Below are 15,930 nucleotides of genomic sequence, written 5' to 3'. Positions count from 1 at the left end.
TCCCCCCGCGGGTGGAAATCTTAGGTGCAGGTTCTTCATTCACCTCATCCTCTTCATCTTCCGTATCTGTTGTCGCCTGGCTTTCCTCATCGTCACACTGATTCAGCCCTAATATTTGGAAGATTGCCTCTTTAAATTTTGAGAAAGTGCCACCCGGATTTTGTTTCCTCCACATTCTGAGTTGTGCTCGTATTGTTTTTTCTCGAGCTCCCTCCACGAAAAGGTTAATCAGGGTTTCATTCTCCTGATCCTTGTCTCCTGGCTCAATCACCTGAATCGCATGGGAGGCTTCCTGCAACGCCAGGGCGAAGTCCCTCAATGATTCCTGTGGTTTTTGTTTCCTCGCGTATAGATGTCCCTTTAAATCTGCAGGGGTGCGTGCATCAAATACACTGGCCAATTTTTTGAAAATGTCTTGTACCGTGACCTTCCTTTCTCCCATCCACGCCTTCACCTCTCTCCTTGCCGGTCCTTTCAACTGTCCTAGCAGCATTTGTACTTGCTGTTCATTGCTTACATGACCCAAATCAAACATGGACTTCATCCTGTCTTTGAAGTCTCGGAATGTGGTTGTCCCCGCCGTGCGTTTATTTCCCGAGTATACGGGCAACCATGGGGCCCCGAAGTAATAAGGCATAGTAATGGTCGAGTTCTCTGTCATTTCTCCTCTTCTTCTTATTCCAATGTCGCTCGGGGATGGGAGGACTCTTCTTTTCGCTGATTTGGGGGTTTGGGGTTCTGACTCCGCCATTTTTCTATCCTGTCCGTAGACGCCAAAACTGAACTTGTAATATTCTGAACTCGTTTTAACGCTTTGATACCTTTCTTTCTTCCTTGCAGGTAAGTATCCTTTTCTTTACAGGTTCGGATTGAAGAGGACACGGGAACTTCCAATCAGTTATAAGATTTAAACAATTTATTACAGAAAGAGCAAATATAGCTATTCACAAACAAATATCAAATTCATAAATCACAAGAACAACTGCAACTCAGATTTTATTGATCTGGAACAACAGCCGGTGACTCTAATTCAATTGTTTCACTCCTGCAGGGCCCTAAAACAAATCATTAGGCAACCCTACCTGCTGTTTCTAAAACCAATAAAGTGGTTATTAACTTTCACAAAATAATTACATCGCAGTTTACAATGACAACTCCTGCAATACTTTCAAGTTATTATTGCGCAATAATATGAATACTATATAAGTGCACTAGTCTCTATCTATAATGCTGGAAGGATTAACGTTTTTTTTTTTTCTTTTATTTTAGAACTCCACAGTCATTCAAGTACATAGGGGCTTTAGAAGTTACAAGTCTCCACGACGTGCTTGAAGTAAGTTCTTTGAATCCTTTTAAATGCCAGGTGATAACCAAATATTTGTAATCCCACAGTGTAGTTGGTAATGACAAAGTAGCTTGGAAAGATTTAACAATTGTATCCAATGAGGTAATTCTTCTTACATAAAGTCTGCTGCTCTGCTGAATATTTAATAGGTACTATGACAGGGTTGCACGGGCATACATTCCACAACCTAATTTGCTGCACGGTGTGAAACGAATAGGCATAAAGAAGTATCCCTTTAAGATGCGCTGTGCTGCCTGAATGTGTAACAATTAGTCTCTTTTATGCAGTCGAATACTTATATGCTATAACTACTGCGTTCCTGAGGTAACCTCCACTGAAAGGTCTAATGCTGACAGTTCTTTAGCTACTGAACTGTAATGTCTGCAACACTGTACCGCATACTAAGTACTTGCTCTCAGCTGTACTGTCTTAAAATTGATATATAGAGGCAGAAAGGTAAGAAGTGTCTGAATGCAGCAATGCTTCTTCACTCTATTCCTGTCAGCTGGTTTCCTAAGGGTTAACTCTGGCTGATAAGGGATACACTGCGCTTATTTGTCTCACTCAGACTGCTGGTGTTATAGTGGATAACTCCCTCTATAGTGCTGAGCTATTACACTGCTCCTTTTCTCCTGTACTGAGCATTTTCTACATTGCCTGTCACTCAGTTCTCATAGTCCTCCCTTGACTTTATTATGGGCAGTTAGGGGCGGACCTGGCTTCAATATGGTGGGGCTGGGTAACACTCACCACACCCCATCTTCTCCTGCTGAGGCTGGTCAGCGTCTCCACAGAGTCCGCCTGGTCTCCGCCTCTGTGCCGCCTTCTGGATGATGCGGCCTCCTCCGTCCTCCCCTCGGATGACGCGGCCGCCTGCAAGACGCAGCTCCGTCCTTCTGACAGGGCCGTCCTATCTCTCACCTCTCCTCCGCCTCCTCGATGACGCGCCGGACCGGATCTCGCAGCGGGGATCTCCTCAGATGCCGCCCGGCGATGACGCGGCTGACTCCGGAACTCTCTGACGGCTTCTTCAGTTCAACTCCGCCGGAGGTCTCTCCTGCTGCCGCCGATCACTCCCTGAAGGTCCCGGACACGCTGGTCAGTCTCTCAGCCATTCCCAGTACAGCTCTCTATCGCTTATCCGGCTGCGTAGCTCTGCAGTGTTCCCTTATTCTCCTCAGGTAACTCACTCCTATTTATAGTTATCTGGCACGCGATCCTCTGCCTTCCCGCTCCCAGCGCGTGCAGGGAAACTTTATTAAGCAGGGTTATGTTCAGATCAGTCCTCGAGGCTCTCTAGAAAGGTCAATTGATTTGGCCTTATATTCTTGCAATCTCCGGGTGGCACAGTCCAATCCCTTCAGGGGGAATTGTGGTGTACAAATAACATTGCTTTTCATAAAAGTCTATCTTGCCTTCTGTGAAGGCATCTATGGATATATATATATATATATACAGGTGTCCATCAAACATGCAACGTCCCCTATGGGGTTAATCTATCTATCAGAAGGAATTTGTCAGAAAGAATGAACGGGAATAACCCCCACAGTGTGTGGGAGCCTATCACCCTACTTAATACTTACTATAATTAACTGTAATGGGACCTCTCATCCCCAATGGCATAGCCTCCACTGTTGGTATTTGTAACTAACTATATATATATTTTCATCCAGTCAGCCTGGCACTCATTGGAAGTGATAGCAATTACCCGGGTGCCTTCTGGAGGATCATGTAGTCACTGGTGCATACACAGGCAGCGGCACTACATGGGATTTTTCGAAGTGCTTTTAATATCCCGACATTTCGGGGTGTGAAAACCCAGTTTTCAAGGTGTACATAAACCGTTTATGTACACCATGAAAACGGGTTTTCACACCCCGAAACATCGGGATATTAAAAGCACTCTGAAAAATCCCATGGAGTGCCGCTGAGGTCATGGGTTCCATTTCCACCATGGCCCTAACTGTGTGGAGTTTGTATATTCTTCTCGTGCTTGGGTGGGTTTACTCACACACAATATGAAAGTGTGGCGGTGACATCTTAGAAGTTCCACTGCATTAAGTATTACTAGGGTGTTGTACTCATGGATATCCTTCATTTTGTGAATGGCACACTCTGTGACACCCTCCCCTTCACTGTGAACAAGCCCTCAAGCGAAACACGTGTCAAAGGAGACGCCCCTGACACGCGCGCCCCCCCCGCTTCTACTGACTGCAGGACGAGACAGCCAGCTAACGGGAGCAAACTTCGGTTCTTCTGTCTCCCCCACGGGAAATCAGGTATCGGCGGCACAAGCATAGGGTTGAGATTGTCTCACCCCGGTTCTCTCGCCATCCAAGTGAGAGTGTACAGCTGCCGTGACTCACGTGTCACTGTCAGCTCAGACACCTCACCGAGCGGAGACCGGCCAGAGTGACACTCTCCCCGTTGCCACCAGCTGCTGTCTGCTATTTACAGTCCTACCTGCATCTTTAACAAAATCTGACTTGACAATCAATGTGCAAACAGCCTGACCCGCATACTAAAAGACGGGTTTCTGCTGTTTTTGACTACACTGTATGATTTTTTTCTGAGACAGAGTTACTCTGCCCCTATTTTGCTTTAAGACCAGACCTACCCAGCAGATTTGACTTAAAGGGAAACAGTCTGTTCATACTCTGCTAATTACCACTGTCAAACAGCTTGACCGTTATTGGAACCACCTGACTGACTCTGCAAACATTATAATACCCCCAGTATCTGAGGATTAGCAGAGGCCAGCTAACACACCTGCATAACCAATGTTTTTTGTGTGTAGACAAACCGTGTCAACATTGATCCGGTACCAGTAAAACACCTAGGGTCTGCCATACCCCACATGTTTTTTGTCTTATTAACCGTGTGATCATACAGACACTGCAATCCAATCCATCGGACAGGTGACAACACTCATTTACATCCTGGTTGTTTAATTTGATAACGTGCATGTTCCCTGAGTGTCGACAACCGTGTCAACACTAATACATTGGCAGCTCAAAACTCAGGTCTTGTTATATCAACTGAGGTCAGCTAATATACCTGTACAATCAATGTTTCTTGGGTGTCGACAACTGTATCAACACTGATCCGGTACTATTACAGTATCCAGGGTTGCTATATCCCGCATGTATTTTGCTTCAATAACCTTGTGAACATTTGGACACTAATTTCATCATTTGTATAGGTAACTACACCCACTCATATTTTGAGTGTTGAAGTTGAGAAGTCTGAGCTAAGTGTCAACAATCGTGTCAACGCTGATAGTGTCAGTATTAACGCAGATGGTATTATACCGCACATATATTGTCTTCGGATTAATCTTGTGACTATTTATATACTGTACCAATAAATATTCTTTTTTCATATTGGTGACAGTATATCCATCTGCATGTGTATTCAAAGATTCATGCGTTGTCACCCATTGAATATCTTCCCTGGGGTGTAATTTGGTCTTTAGTGACTACAATACGAAGACCAATTTCACTACTCCTACTTGGAGACTTGGGTACATTCCTTCACCATCTTCTTTTCACTCCGCTGGGTTTCCTGTGACACCACTATCACTCTCAATCACCATTCAATGTCTAAATGATAGATGGTGAGTAGCAGAAGAGGGGTTTCACGGTACCCACACTTTACCCTATACCTTCTACGCTGCCCTCTCATTTGCTGGGGTACACCTAGTCTCTTTGCAAGGCCATCGGCAACAAAGGACATGGTGTTACTTTTCAGCAAAAAGCAGAAGCACATATAAGCCTCCTGACAACCAGGTTATACTCTCATCCTATGGTGTGGTTACGGTCATACTGTACTTCACTGGCACACCTGATTCTTATACCGAACTCAGAAGCTAAGCAGTGTTTGGCCGGGCCAGTACCCGTAGGGGTGACCGACGGGGAATACCCGGAACTGTAATACACCGGATTGCAGAAAAACACTTGGCCAAGGGAGCTATCTACCCTTTAACACTCTGTTCTCTCTCCTTCTATTAAGAACCCAGTCAAGTCATTCCGCCTTATTTATCCACATTGATCCTTCCGAAGGGGGATAGTGTTATGCGTCAAGTACACCCCAATGCAACATATTGTTTGTGAGCGGCCATTTTGCCTGGTACATAGAATCCATTACAGGATTCCCCAGTATTTTCTCACGCCAGTGTAATTAAAAAATTATTCGCCACCAAATGTTCAAATTGTGATCTTTATTCTTGTTATGCATCATGTTTAGAGTTCATATTTGAAATGTTATTTCATACGTACTGATATTTTAGTAGTAGTTTTTCATTAAAAGTTAAATTTTAAATACTTTCCATTCATTATCATTTTAAAAAGTGTGCCCCAAAAACCCTTTTTGTTCTGCCTATGTCACCCTCGTGACAAACCATATTTTTTCACCCTCTCCCCTTCCCCAGGTCTGTGCAGACTAGGCTAGAGCCGGCTCTGATTTAAAATCCACACCTCGCTTTTAAATTTTCATTAAAATGTAAGCTATGAGCGTAAATGCAGACTCTGGACCTGTAACGGTGAAACAGTCCGGTGACACAGCTCACGATGGGAGGATGTAGGAGGGTCCGCCAGGAGCCAGGCACCTATGCTTCTGATTCTTTGGGAGCAGGCTCCTCCCTACTGCATCCCATAATGCCCCAGTTAGTTTTAGGTGCCCACAGGAGTGGGTGCTATGCTTTGCAGCTGCGCTTTTTTCTTTGGATTTTTTTCAGAATAGTTAGGTTTTTTGTTATTTTATGAATGCACTAGCTAGAGCAGGTTTGCCAGTGTGTCGCTTCTCACAGAAGTGCATACACACTGAGGCGCAGCAGAGGCTGACAGAAGCGCGTCCTGTCAGCTCTCTGTGTGCAGAGGGACACCTTTTTATTCCCTCTGCACAGTGCTTAGTCTCTCTAGGATAGAGACTTTCCTGCGCCCCGGGGGTGTCCTAACCGGCTCCTTGCAGAAGGGGATCTTGGGGGACGGACCCCCCGCGATGGCGCCCACCATCTTGAAGGGTTTAGGGACAGAAATCCCGCCAGGGAAGTGAAGTCCCTTACAGGAGTCCGGCGCTGCTGGACAACTCCATTGTGGTCCCATGGAGGGAGGTACAAGGAGGTGAGAGAGACATCTGCGGGAGCGGCTGAAGGGGGAGAAAGCACCATATGGTTTGGTCTCCCCGCTGATGCAGAGACTTGGTCTCTTCCTGCCCTGTGTTTGGCGCCTTTTTCACCGTGCTACGGAGCTGACAGGGTGATTTTTACACAGTCTGCAGTCTCTTCACAGAAGCGTTGACAGGATTACAGCTCAGATAAGTACACTGATACATTGCTCTGTGCGGTGCCTGTTCATTTGCATTGTGCTGTGGAGGAGGGAGCGTTGGACATGTTTATTTACTGTAAAAAGTGTGATGCTAAATTTACATGTGAACATGAGGATCAGGGGGATTTATGCCCGTCCTGTGAGGCTGTTCCCTGTGGGTCACGCACTCCCAGAGCGGAGATAGCTGAACCTGCTTGGGCTTTGGCGCTGGGCAGGTCTATGAATGCTCTTACTGAGGCTTTGAATAGGCAGAAGGATTCCTTGATAGGGTCTCCTGGCCACTTTACTTCGTCTCAGGTGTCTGGGGCGTCACTTACCCCGGCTCAGGGAGACCCCATTTTGCTGCAGGCTATGCAGGATACTGCCCAGGGAGATCATAAGATGACTGCCCTGATGGAGCAGTTTACAAAATCCTCTGATAAGAGTGTGCTTAGGCACCCTGTGTCTACACCACCAATTATACAGGATTTGGATGATGATGATGGTGGGTGTGAGGAGAACTGGAGTTGGGACATGAGTGATGAAACTGAGGCTTTAACTTCAGGCATTGAGGATTTGATTGTGGCTGTTAAGCAGACTTTGAATCTTGCAGAGGAGGAAAAGACTCCTGTCTCTTGTGTGTTTAAAAAGAGTCGCAGGGACCCTGTGTGTTTTCCCTCTGATGAGGGAATGTCATCTCTTTTAAATGAGGCAGGAAAGACTCCTGATAAGAGATTGTTGATGGCAAAAAGGTATGCTAATATGTAACCTTTTTTTTTTAAATTGGGTATTTTTTATTAAATTTTTGAAGAGAAAAGAAAAAGACAAACATTGATATTAATATTACAGACGGCTAAGTAGGATACGGTGCGTACAGGAGATATGCAGTAATCAGGATATTATATGTACATTGGTAGAGATAAGCAAAGTATACTTTTGACATATATGTAAGTGCCAACCCTTCAGGATATAGATAAACACACTATGCATCCAGTACCCGGAGGCGCCATCCAGGTCCATGGAAACAGTGAAGTAGGAGGAGGCACATTTACATGGATATATCACATATCACAACATGAAGCACCATGTGTTATGCTTGCCGCTAGGCACAGTGTGTTGGTAACCTGGAACAGGGAACGGGAGATCAGGCGTGAGCCCGCAGCCGGGACCGCCGGTTAGGACGGCCACAGCGAACCCTATACTAACTCTGTTGAGTACCCCGAGCAGATGACCAATCCCTGCGGGAACTAGGCTTCAGCTGTGGCCGCCGCGTTCGAAGGAGCGAGTTAAGCCCGCTCCAACCCCGATGCAGCTAGGTCTATGAATGGACAAAGGAGAAGTGATCGTCAGGGGTAACTCAAAAGGAAATACTAACTACCGGGCCTAACTGAAAGACAACCCCTGTCTGCCGGCACCAGGCCAATAACGGGAATACGACCCAGTCGCAGACACAAGGAGAACTTGACGGGGAATCTCCAAAAGAATACAATACAATGCTAGATAGCGAATCCCCAAAACCCCAAACAGGAGTGGATAGGTAGGGAAGGCCCTGCCTAGGACAGATAGGAAAAGGAAAGCGATGGCCAGAGCAAGGGTAAAAGACAGAAAGAATAATGTTCTGAATTAGGCCCACGGCGGAGCAGGTCCAATGCCCCAGCAAGGGAGCGGAACCAATATGGGTACAGCCTGATAAGAGAAAAGGAGCTCGGCGGCTCCACAGAAATAAACCAGGCTCCAAAGGAGCACTTACTTGACCCCGGGTGACCTACAGCGGAGCTGAACAGGTCACTGGAGAAACCGCTGAGAAGCTGACATCCAGCTGAGACAGGAGATCTCTTGGAAGGGATCCAGGAAATAGGGCAGCGCTGGGATGAGCCAGGGACCGGGCAGGCGTATGGAGACGCTATAACCGGCGTCTGTGCCCAGCAGACGTCGGCTTCTTAATCAAAATTGGCGCCGCCTGCATGACGTCAGGCGCGCCGTGCGAGTGCTGCTGCTGGGCGGAAGTTCGGGGAAGTTGCCTAGCAACGCCCCGACACCCGGACTGAGAGGGAGGCTTGGAACGCTGCCGAGCAGCGTCACCAGCCTCACAGCCCCGCTCTCCATCCGCCGACCGTCCGGGTACTGGAGATACCGGACGGCGGCGTGTGACACCATGAATGTATATCATATAATAAACATCCGACAATGTAGATAAAGACCCATAATCCTAATAAAAAAAAAATAAGATAACAAAAGAAAACCTCGCAAGGACCCAAAACAAACCTCCCACATAACCCCCCACCCTGTACTACCCACCCCCAACTTAGGTGTACCTGGAGCCCTATAAACGCGTAACACTATTACCTCTATACCCATTCTAATCCCCCCCCCCCCCCTAGCCTACTAACTATACTACTAAACCTAAGTCTAATCTATACCCACCCACATATAAACTAACACCCCCCCCCCCCAGATTGTAAATTAAGAGCAGGATATATATCGAGGGCTATAAGGATATGACCCTAAGGAAGGGCAGGATATATATTTCCTTCCCCATCACAAAAATTACTAAACAGAGAATACCAAAAGAAGGATATAGTGAGGGCCATAGACGCATGGACCTAAGAACAGCTATATTGAATCCAACAATCTCCTGAAGCAAAGTAAGGTATCTCGCTCAGCAATAAAGATGCATGTAAACTCACAGAATATAACTTATACAAGCAGGGTTAAGATGACAGTTACAGGATATTTCCAAAAACATTAATCTGGCCAGCTCTTAGTGTCCTTAGAAAACATGGCGAGCCTAAGAAGTACACCAGCAGGTATATGGAAAACATAACAGATAAACAAAGGACAGTGTACAGTTATATGTGGATACAGTCCAGGCTTTCATCACAGTCACCAGCGACAAATAAGGAGGATGTAGGGAAGTAGCAGCACAATCAGTGTGCATGAGAGTATCACAGCTATTGTCCTTGATTTCGGGCACAACGACAGGTGTAGATATAGCCAGGATAGAATCTGAAATAGGTGCAGGCAGAGCCTTCATAGCATACATCACATAAATATCTCCATTATCAATAACATCGCAGTGTCCAGGATGAATAGGAGTGGGATGAATAGGAGAGGTTAGAATATCACTCCGAATTCTGTCCAGTTGCAGGAGTCGGGCAGATGAGGCATGGAGCGCACGCAGGATAGCATTTGCAGATGGTTCCATAATCATAGACAGGAGGTACAGAAAGACCAGCTATAGGCAGTATATGTAGCAGAGAATAAATTAGGTGCGGCTAGCACGCCACTAAGTACAAATAAAGGACTGCCAGCCGTTGAAGTAGTGGGAGAATCCAGCTAAAAGCTCCCAGCTCCAGCCACCAAAATGATGGTGAAGAGACCAGTCAGAGAAAATGGCGGATGTAGGTAATGCTCACCGCTTTAGTCACGGCTATGTTGTGGCACAGCAGGAGACCAGCAGAGGATAGAAGACCGTCACTGCAGATCTTAAACACACGATGCAGGGCAAACGTGGAAGCCTCAGCCCCAAGCACAAGATGGCGCGGACCGCGGCATTGCGCCCCAGAGGAGGCAGCTTCCCGCTTCCACCGCTCAAAGGTACGGAGAGCCACCGCCACTTCTCACCCTGCCTGACAAAGCACCCAGCGATGAGGCGGCAGGCAGAATACTGTTAGTGTAGTAGGAGACCGACGTCATCCGGATCTTAGCAGAGAAGCAGGCCGCGGCTGTATATAATCCCAAACCAGCAGCCAAATAGTCCCAAAAACAGCTCAGCAGGGTGATAGGATAATGGGAGTGATGTCTCACACCCGTTGCTGAGGCCAAGGACTTCGGTGACAGCAAAACAGGATAAATTTCAGGATGTACGGAGGAGCGAAGAGAAACTGCTGCCTACTCTGTGCTCAGCCAAACCACGCCCCCTCGCTAATATGTACCCTTTGCCAGAGGAACATACCAAATTGTGGGAGAAAGCCCCATTAGTGGATGCATCAGTTGCTAGACTGTCTAAAGCCACTGCCTTGCCGGTCCAGTGGGGACCTGGAAGGAGCTGGAAGCCATTATCAAGCAGGCTACTGGGGGCAAGAGGGGTTTGCCAGTACGAGTACAATCCGACAATGCCACTATGGTGGCATACTTAAATCACCAGGGCGGTACTCGGAGCAAGATGGCGATGGCAGAGATTGTGAGAATCTTCACCTGGGCGGAGGTTCAGTTTCCAGCACTGTCATACGTTTTCACTCCGGGGATCCGGATTGTGGAGGCGGACTATCTCAGCAGGGCGGACCTGCTGGAGGGGGTAGACAGATGGGGACTGCCAGACATAGATCTTATGGCGTCCAGGACCAATTGTCAAGTGCCGAGATTTTGTTCCCGGTCAAGGGATCCGTTGGCTTGGGCGGTGGATGCCATGACAATTCCTTGGTCTTTCAATCTGGTCTACATCTTCCCTCTGTTCCCAGTGATCTCGAGGGTGTTGAAGAGGATAAAGAACCAGAGAGTATCGGCCATTCTGGTTGCACCAGATTGGCCCAGGAGGTCATGGTACTCAGACATACTGAGATTATCTACGGAATCGTGGTGACTTGCTAAGCCAAGGACCGTTTCTGCACCAGGACCTAGCTCGTCTAAATTTGACGGCATGGCGTATGAATCCTCCTTGTTGAGAGAAAAAAGGGGTTTTCAGAAGAGGTCATACAGACCATGCTAAGGGCCAGAAAACCGGTGTCTGCGGCCAATTACCACAGGGTGTGGAGGATCTACATCAGATGGTGTGAAAGGCAGAGAGTTCATACCTCCAGGTTTAAGGTAGCGAGGCTACTGGAGTTCCTACAGGATGGCCTGTCGTCGGGGTTAAGTTTGCAGTCTCTGAAGGTGCAAATTTCGTCACTTTCCATTTTCTTTCAAAAGAGAGTGGCTCTGCTGCCGGAGGTACAAACGTTTTTGCAGGGTGTGGCCAGGATTAAGCCTCCTTACAGGCAGCCGGTTGCACCATGGGACTTGTCTCTTGTTCTGTCCATGCTGCAGAAACCTCCTTTCGAGCCACTGAGATCGGCTGATCTCAAGTACCTTACCTGGAAGCTTACTTTTTTATTGGCCATTGCTTCGGCTAGGCGTGTGTCAGAATTAGGTGCCTTGTCTTGCAAGTCACCATTTTTGATTTTTCACGATGACAGGGCGGTGCTCAGGACAGTACCAAAATTTTTACCTAAAGTGGTTTCCTCTTTTCATTTGAATCAGGACATTGTGCTCCCAGTTTTTCCCCCGTCTGAGGGAAAGAGGAATAGGGACAGTTTGAAAAAGTTGGATGTGGTTCGCGCATTGCGAATCTATATCAGTAGAGTAAAGGATGTTCGCAAATCAGATTTGCTGTTGGTTTTGTACAAAGTACATAAGATTGGGTGGCCTGCTTCAAATCAGACTATAGCCCGCTGGTTGAGATCAACTATTGCGTTTGCCTACTGTAAGGCAGGTAGGCCTGTGCCATCTCGCATAAACGCCCATACTACAAGGTCAGTTGCTTCTTCATGGGCGGTGAGGCATGGGGCCACAGCTGAGCAGCTGTGCAGGGCAGCCACCTGGTCCTCTGTTCACACCTTTTACAAAATTCTACAGGTTTCATGAGTTTGTTTCGGAGGACGCTTCATTTGGACGGGCAGTGATGAGAACTGGCAGTCTGAGTGTACCCTCCCAAAGGACTGCTCGTGAAAGTCCCATTGTGAGCTGTGTCACCGGACTGGACGAAAGAGAAAAGGGGATTTAAGAACTTACCGTTCAAACCCCTTTCTCTGAGTCCAGTCCGGTGACACAGCGATCCCTCCCTAACGCTCAGTAATTTGTACCGTTCATGGTTGCCATGTTATGTGTTATAAGTCGCATATATGATGTTCAGGCATTGTACTGAGTTGTGTATCCTAGTGTGCTGTTGAAGTTTAACTGAGGCATTATGGGATGCAGTAGGGAGGAGCCTGCTCCCAAAGAATTAGAAGCATAGGTGCCTGGGTCCTGGCGGACCCTCCTACATCCCATCGTGAGCTGTGTCACCGGACTGGACTCAGAGAAAGGGGTTTGAATGGTAAGTTCTTACAAAAATCCCCTTATTATAAATACTGTGCATTAACTCTTAACGAACAGTAGTGTAAGATTAAATAGAAATCTTCCTTTTCAATTTACTGGTTAAACACTATTAATGTAGTGTCGCCTCTGGCCTCCAGGTGTCACTATAACCCTGCTACTGTATATACAGCAATGGGGCGATTGTCCTACCATAACCACAAAGTGTGTGAATGCAGTAAAACCTATTCCTGCCAGTCAGTGCTGCTGATGAGTCACCTGCATTAATGTTATTTATATAAGCGCTAACATTATATGCATTGGTACTTATATGTTAGTTGGGCGCCCAATTAGCATACGTAAGGTAACTTAGGAATATCGCATTGCATGGGCCATTTTAAGGGCGATGCAATGCGATTTTCCTATGTAATTTATTCACTGCTCTCTTAGCCCCGGGGGATCGCATCGCACCTCCCGTAAAATCGCATGCGATTTTATAGGGTGTACGATGCCATTACATTAGCTATACAATAGCATTGTATGACATACAATGAGGTTTTAGGCACCCCACCCCCCCACTATCCACACCACCCCGAAGCGTGGCGAGCGCAGCGGTACGTGTCCTCCGACCTTTTCATACCACCACTAGCCACGTCGGCGTTGAGTTGATTTTATATAGTGTGTCGAGCACAGCGAGTCACCGATCCCGAAGCGCGGCGAGCACATGCGGATTACTTTACATATATTCCGCGTCCACTCGCCACGATTCGGGCTCGACGTGGATAGTGGGGGTATGAAAAGGTCGGAGGATGCGTTCCGCCGCCGCTCGCCACGCTTCGGGGTGGCGTGGATAGTGGTGGGGTGCCTAAAACATCATTGTATATCATACAATGATATTATTGTGTAGCTCATTTAATGGCATTGCACACCCTATAAAATTGCATGCGATTTTGCGGTAGATGTGATCCCCCGGGGCTAAGAGAGCAGTGAATAAATTACATAGGAGCATTGCACCGCACGGCCCTTAAAATGGCCCATGCGATGCGATTTTCCTACGCAGAATAGCCCACTAAGCAAATAGCTTAGTGGGTGCCCAACTAACATATAAGTACCTATGCATTATATTACATTTGCATTAGTCCCCCCTGGAGTCACTTACAGTATAAATTAGTGTAGGATTCGCTGATTTGAATTCTCCTATCCTGGTAACTATGAAGTGAGTTACGTTTGGAATTTATGTTTTTAGTTTGAGTTAGACCCCAGGGACCCTGGTGGTTGAATAGATTTATCCAGCGTGCTGTATATTAATCGCCGGGGTGATAGCGATGAGCTATCGCTATGGCGGATCAATCTGGTGAGATCGCTTAGAAAATGCCCAGGGATTGCAACGTGTGTAGGCACCATTAGGGTACATTATGCTTTCTATAGATTTTATGATCAATTGATGCTGTTTTGCGGTGTTATTTTTAAAAAATTTTAATCATTGTAACGCAGATCAGACCGTTCTTCACATTATAGCAATCCTTCCAGAAAGAAATACCAATCAGTGACGCAGAAGCATTTTACCTTGAAAACGTGTGCTTGCATTCCAATGTACGTCCGCTACTTGTGAGTTGTGTCATTGCTGGTATGTAGCAGCAGTACTGCGAGTGAGGGAGCGACGTGCTTTGGGGAAAGGTTCATACATGTGTTAGGCACACGTTCTCTTCTGGAACCAAAATATGACAAACTTATTAAACTCCTGATTGATTGCGCTCCTGTTGTTCCAAATCCATTCCAATCTGTTCTGTTACCATTGTCGGATGCTGCTAAGGGACGTCTGTTTCCCCATTGGCTGCGTTCTCGTTTTGTTTATTTAATTCACACCCGTTGCGTTTTATTAATAGGGCGTTTGCATATTTTCTACATTTCTTTTGTGAGTTGTAATTGCACTGAATGTTTTAATTGAGCTCGCAGATCAGATTGTAGATCTTTTCCCATACACTGCAGATCATTTCTCCATCGTTATTATGATGAAAATCTGCCGCAAGCTAACTCCCTTCCGCAGTCTAAGGTTCCAGACCATCGAATTCCAGATAATCGGTGGTGTGCTACGTGAAAGTCTTCCAAAATAGAATCTGCACTTTGGGAAAAAAATAAAAAATTATAATTTTAAATTTTATTTATTTTTTAATAATTTTTATATTGACTGCATTAGATGCTGCCCCATTTCCACAGGGCATATGCAACTGCCCCCCCCACCCACCCCCCAATCAGCTCTGCTTTTAGAAGATAAGCTTTAAATGTTCAATCAAGCTATCCCATAAATTGTTTGTTTCTGCAGAGTGGTGCGCTATAGTCCTAAAAATGGAAAAGAGAGTGTCTGAAGCCAGTGTTAACCGCAGGAAGTCCAACAATCCTCAGCAGGTGTCTGCAGCCTCGGCTGGTACATCTCAGAGTAAGAGGAAGCGTCTTTTTTATATATTTTTTTTGTAAGGAATAAATAACGAAAGCTAAAGGAGATGCGTGGGACTGAGCTTGCTGTGGTGACCAGTAATGTGTCCAACGCTTGTCCACAGAATGTTCGCTGCATTTATTGTATTGGATAACGGGTTACAGAAGTCCAAAAAGGGGAGACTGTTAAACTCTGTTCTTTGTCTTCTATCTAATTTAAACCAGACACGAGCCAGAGAGTGCCATTGCCCATACGGAGGTTTTATCGCCCAGGTACTCGGGCACTGATGGAAATACGCAAGTACCAGAAATCAACGAAGCTGCTGATCAGGAAGGCCCCGTTCTACCGCCTGGTGAGATGGTGTTGCCTGTTCTGCATCTAACAGTTTCCCCTACTCTGTGCTCTGCTAGTAATGTCTGCTTTTTCTGTTTTAGGTGAGAGAGGTCTGCCTGGAGTATTCCCACGGAGTGCCGTTCAGCTGGCAAAGCCAAGCGCTGATGGCACTGCAGGAGGTAAGGCTTCTTAGCGGCATAAACGCTCGCTGTATTCTGTTTGGGGTAATCTTAGAATTATGTATTGTACTAAGATCTGATGCGGCCATGTATACCTCACCCATATCCTGGCCGTGTTCTGCTCTGTATATCCCATCACGTGTCACTAGAATCAGCGCTAATGCTCGATCTCCATCATAGCCATCGGTTGCGATTCGGAATGGTTTAAAGCACCAGCCAACAAGCTGAAACTTAAGCAGGCTGGCCGTCTGCTTCAAACACCTGAGTATAACAGGGATTTGCAAT

General features: G+C 46.6%; 1 long non-coding RNA gene across 1 annotated transcript in view; it reads left to right on the top strand.

The window, feature by feature from the left end:
* Positions 1–15,472, top strand: part of LOC146068042 (uncharacterized) — a 44,578-nt gene extending 29,106 nt beyond the window's left edge. The window contains exons 3-6 of the long non-coding RNA XR_014472951.1: positions 1,270–1,333; positions 14,194–14,292; positions 15,023–15,136; positions 15,358–15,472. This is a non-coding gene — a long non-coding RNA (uncharacterized LOC146068042). The remainder of the gene's footprint in view (positions 1–1,269; positions 1,334–14,193; positions 14,293–15,022; positions 15,137–15,357) is intronic.
* The last annotated feature ends 458 nt before the right edge of the window (positions 15,473–15,930 follow it).

This window comes from Crinia signifera, chromosome 1 (assembly GCF_055691185.1).
Source record: "Crinia signifera chromosome 1, ASM5569118v1, whole genome shotgun sequence".
Taxonomy (NCBI): Eukaryota; Metazoa; Chordata; class Amphibia; order Anura; family Myobatrachidae; genus Crinia; species Crinia signifera.
Note: the sequence above shows the minus strand (reverse complement) of the source record. Positions and strands in the feature narration are given on the sequence as shown.